General features: G+C 35.7%; 1 protein-coding gene across 1 annotated transcript in view; it reads left to right on the top strand.

Moving 5' to 3' along the window:
* Positions 1-5,722, top strand: part of GLRB (glycine receptor, beta) — a 110,888-nt gene that overhangs the window by 21,444 nt on the left and 83,722 nt on the right. The gene's annotated exons all lie outside the window — the stretch shown is intronic.

Raw genomic sequence — 5,722 nt, forward strand, 5'->3', positions numbered from 1 at the left:
TATATAGATGGAAGTATAATGCTAAACTTTTAATAAGTTGATACGTACAGACTTGTAACAGTCATTTTTTTTTTGAGAGGGTCTCATTCTGTTGCTCAGGCTGGAGTGCAATGGTGCAATCATAACTTACTGCAAGCTTGAACTCCTGGGATCAAGAAATCCTCCTGCCTTGGCCTTCTAAGTATCTGGGACTGTAGGCGTGCACCACCATGCCCAGCTAATTTTTTTTATTTTTTGTAGGGACAGGATCTTGCTATGTTGCCCAGGCTGATCTTAAACTCGTGTCCTCCAGCAATCCTCCTGCCTGGGCCTCCCAGAGTGCTGGGATTACAGGTGTGAGCCACTGCCCCTAGCCAGCAAAGTTTTTATCCATAAGTCCCAGCATTAGCATATGATCAAGATGTCAGTTCTGTATGATTATATATAGAGTTTGCTTCCAATTAAGGCTGTGGCTTTTGGAATAAGAGAATGTGGATAGCTCTCCTGAGCCTTTTAGCCTCTTTCCTGCTCTTTGTTATTTTTTCAAATAAACAGTTTATTTTAGAACAGTTTTAGATTTACAAAAAAAATTTCCAAGATAATCCAGAGATTTCCCAAATACCCTGCATCTATTAATAGTTTCCTCTATTATTATTTTTCATTAGTGTGGTACACTTTTTGCAATTAAATAATCAAAATTGATACATTGCTATTAACCAAAGTCCATACTTTATTCAGATCTCTGTAGTTTTTACCTTAAGTCCTTTTGCTGTCCCAGAATCCCATATAGCTGCTGTCCCCAACCCCTGGGCCACAGACCGGTACTGGTCTGTGGCCTGCTAGGGACTGGGCTGCAGAGCTCTGCTGCCCCCTGACTGTGGAAAAACTATTTTCCATGAAACATAGGAACTGGGGGGCCGCACAGCAGGAGGTGAACAGTGGGTGAGAATACTGCTTCCCATCACTTGCATCACCGCCAGAGCTCTGCCATCCCCCCAATCCCCCCATGGAAAAATTGTCTTCCATGAAACTGTTCTCTGGCACCAAAAAGGTTGGGGATGATACTATATTACATTTAGTCATCACGTCTCCTTAGATTCCTTTTGGCTGTGACAGTTACTTAGACCATCCTTGTTTTTGAAGCCGATGACAGTTTTGAGGCATACTAGTCAGATACTTTGTAGAATGTCCCTCAGATGGGATTTGCTTGATGTTTTTCTCATGATTAGACTGGGTTATATGTTTTTGTGAGGGAGACCGCAGGGTTAAAATATTATTCTCATCACATCATCCCCAAAGTACTTATCAACATGATTTATCGCCATTGAGGTTAACCTTGATCACCTGTTGAGAGAGCAATTGTCAGGTTTCTCCACCATGAAGTTACTCTTTTTTCCCCTTTCCATACTGAAAAGTTTGAAAGGAAGTCATTGTGCAAAGGAGAAGGGAGTTATCTTCCACCAATTTGAAAGCAGAAGATTTATATGAATTATTTGGAAGACTTCATGGGAGATTTGTCTGTATTTTTCCATTTATTTATTCAAGTATTATTTATTTCTGTATGGACTCATGGATTTTTTTAATGCTTTGTATTATAATCAATACTACTTTATTTTATTGCTCAAATCCTTATAGCTTTGGCCACGGGAAACTCTTTCAGTTGGCTCCTCTGTCTCTCCTTTGATATAATCTCATTGTTTGTGTGTATATATATATATTTTTTTAGAATACTTCCTTACTTTCTTAGTCATTATAAGATACCTGCTCTTTTTTAATATCTTCTCATCTCACTTTTTATGAGGTTACTAGCTTAAAAATAATGACTAACAACAACACTGTTGCCACTATTTACAGTTATTTTGTTTTCTTTGACATAATTACTTTCTGAGTCCTTTTAGTGTAGTATTCAGAAAGGGAATCTTCTATCGAAAGCCTCACCCAACGGTGATCCTTTGTGTTTTCTTGTGTCTTGGTTATGTATGGAAAGGAGAATCGGCAGTAACCAAAATATCCCACAGAGTCAGAATCGCTTGCAATAGGAGGGAGGATGATTGCATTTGTTTCTATGAAGGAGAGTTTTTTAACCTGAGGTCCACAGGTCTAGGAACCCACAGAAATGCAAACTCTGGGTACATTTTTCTGGGAAGAACACAGCTTTTATTAGATTCTCAGAGGCAACTGTGACCTAACAAAGAGGTAAAAAATCACTGCCTTAGAGTAGAAAAATAATACAACCAACACATTTTACACACCTTATTCTTCCCTTGTGTCCATGGCTTCATATGTGCTTAAGTCCACGTCTAGCTGAAAGCCGTGCAGCCCCCACACCCATACTACATTCAGGTCTGAGAAGACCTTTGACCATCGCTGTTGCATTTATAGCTCTATGGGAAAATAAACAATCCCTTTGTAGACAGAACTCTGATTTGAGGAAGAAGATTAAGACAATATGCTCAAACACACCTGTTTTGAAATGAAACTGTACACTGTGGTCACTAAAGGGTCATGTAAAAATAAGAGTGTTCTACAGTTAATGGGAAACTGAGCTTCCTCTTTTGGAAATTTCTGGATTTCTCCTTTAGTGCTGGAAAGTATTACATCATATAGCTATACAGCCCGACACATTCCTCGCATAACTTTACGTATTAGTCATGACATTGGTTCGAGTTTAGGCAAGTGAACAAAAGGAACTGGTTGTAAAAAGGGTTTTGATATAAAACATTATTTTCTCTAGTCATTTGATCACTTTGCCTGAGAAAAGTAAGTTATTTTCTTAAATTAATATCATATTTCTAAGAAATAAATTCTACTTTGTGATATTTTAGAATTGTTGATAGATTTCTTGAAATAAAACAAAATAGTGTAGTCAAATGGATAAAACATTGGACAGAGATTCAGAATATGAAGTCTTTAATAATGATGCAGGCATTAAATGTGTGACCCAATTAAAATCACTTAACTCTTCTTATTCCTGATTATTCAGTATAAACAATACTAACTTTCCAAATTATAAGGTTATATATAGTAACATACAGACATAGGAAAATATGCTACATGCAGATTGTTTTAGCTTTTTGGAAGAAAGTGGTTATATCCATCTAATCTCTTAAAATAAACATATTTTAAACCGTAGAGATGATTTTAATGTTATTTTAGTATTGGTAAGCTAAGAAAAATGATTTTTATTTTTTTAGGTGGGAAAAAAACCCTGAATTCATGCATGTGAATATAAACTACATGGGATTTCATTTAAATTTTAAAATGTCTCCGAATTTCTAATATAAAGAAAGGTGAACTGTTGATTAAATATTCATGTCACGTTGCCTGCAGTGGAGATATGAAAATATATATTGACACAAATAAGAATAGAAGAAAAGGAGCTATATGATATTTTTGTATATTCCCAGAGTTTTCTGTTTGTATTATTTTCAAAGAATTTTTGTCAACCAACATTGGGATTTTGTTGTTAACAAACAAAAATTTGTTTTTGACTGTGGGGAAAAGTAAAGACATTTGGAGATAGTAGAAGAACAGTGACACTGATAATTGTAGAAAGAGAAAGTTCACATTTTCAGTGCTAATAATTTGAAAAAATGTTTAGTTAGACCAATAGAAATCAAAGTATAATATATATACCATAAAGCAATACATGTCTGGATGGCAATAAGAAAGATAACATTTCACTTCCATTGTGGAGGCATACCTTGGAAAGAGAGTTTAACTCAGAATTGGGATTACCACGTTTCATTCTTGACTCTACCCCCTTAGAGAAATCTCTCAACCTTGCTGTGTCTTCGTTTCCTCCTACACCATGTACTCTGTAGCCCCTTTACTTACCTCTTGCTCTCTCTTCTACCCGTCTGTTCTTTCTCTTTCTCTCCACTGAAAAATAGCTGTGTGGTTACTGTCTCTTGTATTTAACCACGAGTGTGACTATCAAATGAAAGAATGTAATGGGCATGATAGTTGATTCTCCAAAATCGATTTCATACCAGAATATTGATCTGAGCTAATCATGATAGTTTCTTCCTCCTTGTCAATGATTGGTTCAGAATGGCCAATGCTGGGAAGATTTTTGAGTGGGAAAAATAAGTTCTGTCTCCCAAGCGAGTACCTCAGGAAGAAATGCTCTTCTCCCTCTGGAAATAATGAGTGAAACTACTCCTGCTATAGCACAGGCAACATAAGGCTGAAATCTATTCATACTTAGAAGAGCTGGCAGATGGAAAGTGTTGAACCAATGTGTATTTTAATACTATACAAACAATATAGGGAACTACAAAAATAGAGAAGCCATGAGTTCCTCCCTAATCATACTGTCTGCTTTTTGTCTAGTTGGTAATATGCACGTACATATGGAAAAAAAGGCTACCAAATAATTGCTGAGCAGTATGTTTATTAGTTCGTGTTCATTAAAGTAAGGTGGCATGACTGAGGCAAGATTTTACAAAGGAGATGAGTTTTAAGGTGATTTTAAAAGACAGGTTGGGTTTCGATTAGTACAATGAGGAGTGGAAGTTATAGTGTTCCAAGAAGGGGGACTGATTCTGTACCAGTGAGTGGAAGAAGGACAAAATTTGTGAATTAGAGGGTTAGAAAATGAGTTTGACTGACATAGCCTACAGTGGGAAGAAAAAAAAATTCAGGCGGAAAAGTTCTAAACCACAAAAATCAGTGTTAATTGTCTTTAGGTTGTCTTTTCGTTGCTTAGACGGATTATACTAGTAAAATCCTTATTAAGAGACACAATAATAGCAGTTCTTAATTGATCCAAGTGTGTTTTGTAATCGATTCTATTTTTTTCCTTTGAACTTATAGATAAGTTTGAACACTAATTTGCATGCTAATATCCAGTTTTCCTGCACACCCTCATTCTATTTAGCGTTTTCCATCTTCTGATAAGGGATGACAACAGGCTCTAAAGAGGTTACAATTTCACCTGCAGCGAAATGGAAAATCTCATTACCAGGTCCCCAGTTCCTGAAGCTGTGATATTGGAGCTGAAAAGGCCATGAGAAGTAATTTTAAAACTCTATATAATCTCCTGCACCTTTGGGAGGTTTAACTAATTGATTTTCCTGTTTTTAAATGGTGTACACTCTGACTGATTTCTTTTTGAAAGGGTTGTCTGTATCAATATGTAGTATTTTTAGATTTTTTGATAAACTTCTTACCATCATCTCTCACCTGTAGTGGTTGCCTCTTAGCAGACTGTATGATAATTAACTCAGAACAGAATTTCTTGATAGGTAAGAACTTTAATTTCAATACAAAGGCAAGCCTGTTGCATCTAAGCTTGCTTCAAATAAATTAATATATTTTATGAAATTGAGACTTCTTACCATATCAGTACAGAAAAGACAATGCTAGATGTTACAAGTATAGTTTTAATTTTCCTAGTGATTGTCATGGACTTGTTTTATTTTTGTATTGGGGAAAATGATTATGCGATAAGACTTTATGGATGATATACCAAACGAAACCAAAGAAACAAGCAAAAAGCATTTCCCTTGACTTCCAAGGAGGATTCTTTTTAAAAAGGTGCTCTTAAGCAACTACCAATTCAGTCACTATTTATTATTCATAGTTAATTAAAACAGCAAAACATGGCTGGTTTTTCTCTCCTTGATGACGTGTTGGTGACAAATATTAATATATACAGAAAAAGATAGTTATATCTTGTAGCTCTTTAGAGTATTTTACTTGTTTCATTAATCTGAAAATAGAGAAACTTCTTTTACCA

This window comes from Propithecus coquereli, unplaced genomic scaffold (assembly GCF_000956105.1).
Source record: "Propithecus coquereli isolate 6110/MARCELLA unplaced genomic scaffold, Pcoq_1.0 Scaffold408, whole genome shotgun sequence".
Classification (NCBI taxonomy): Eukaryota; Metazoa; Chordata; class Mammalia; order Primates; family Indriidae; genus Propithecus; species Propithecus coquereli.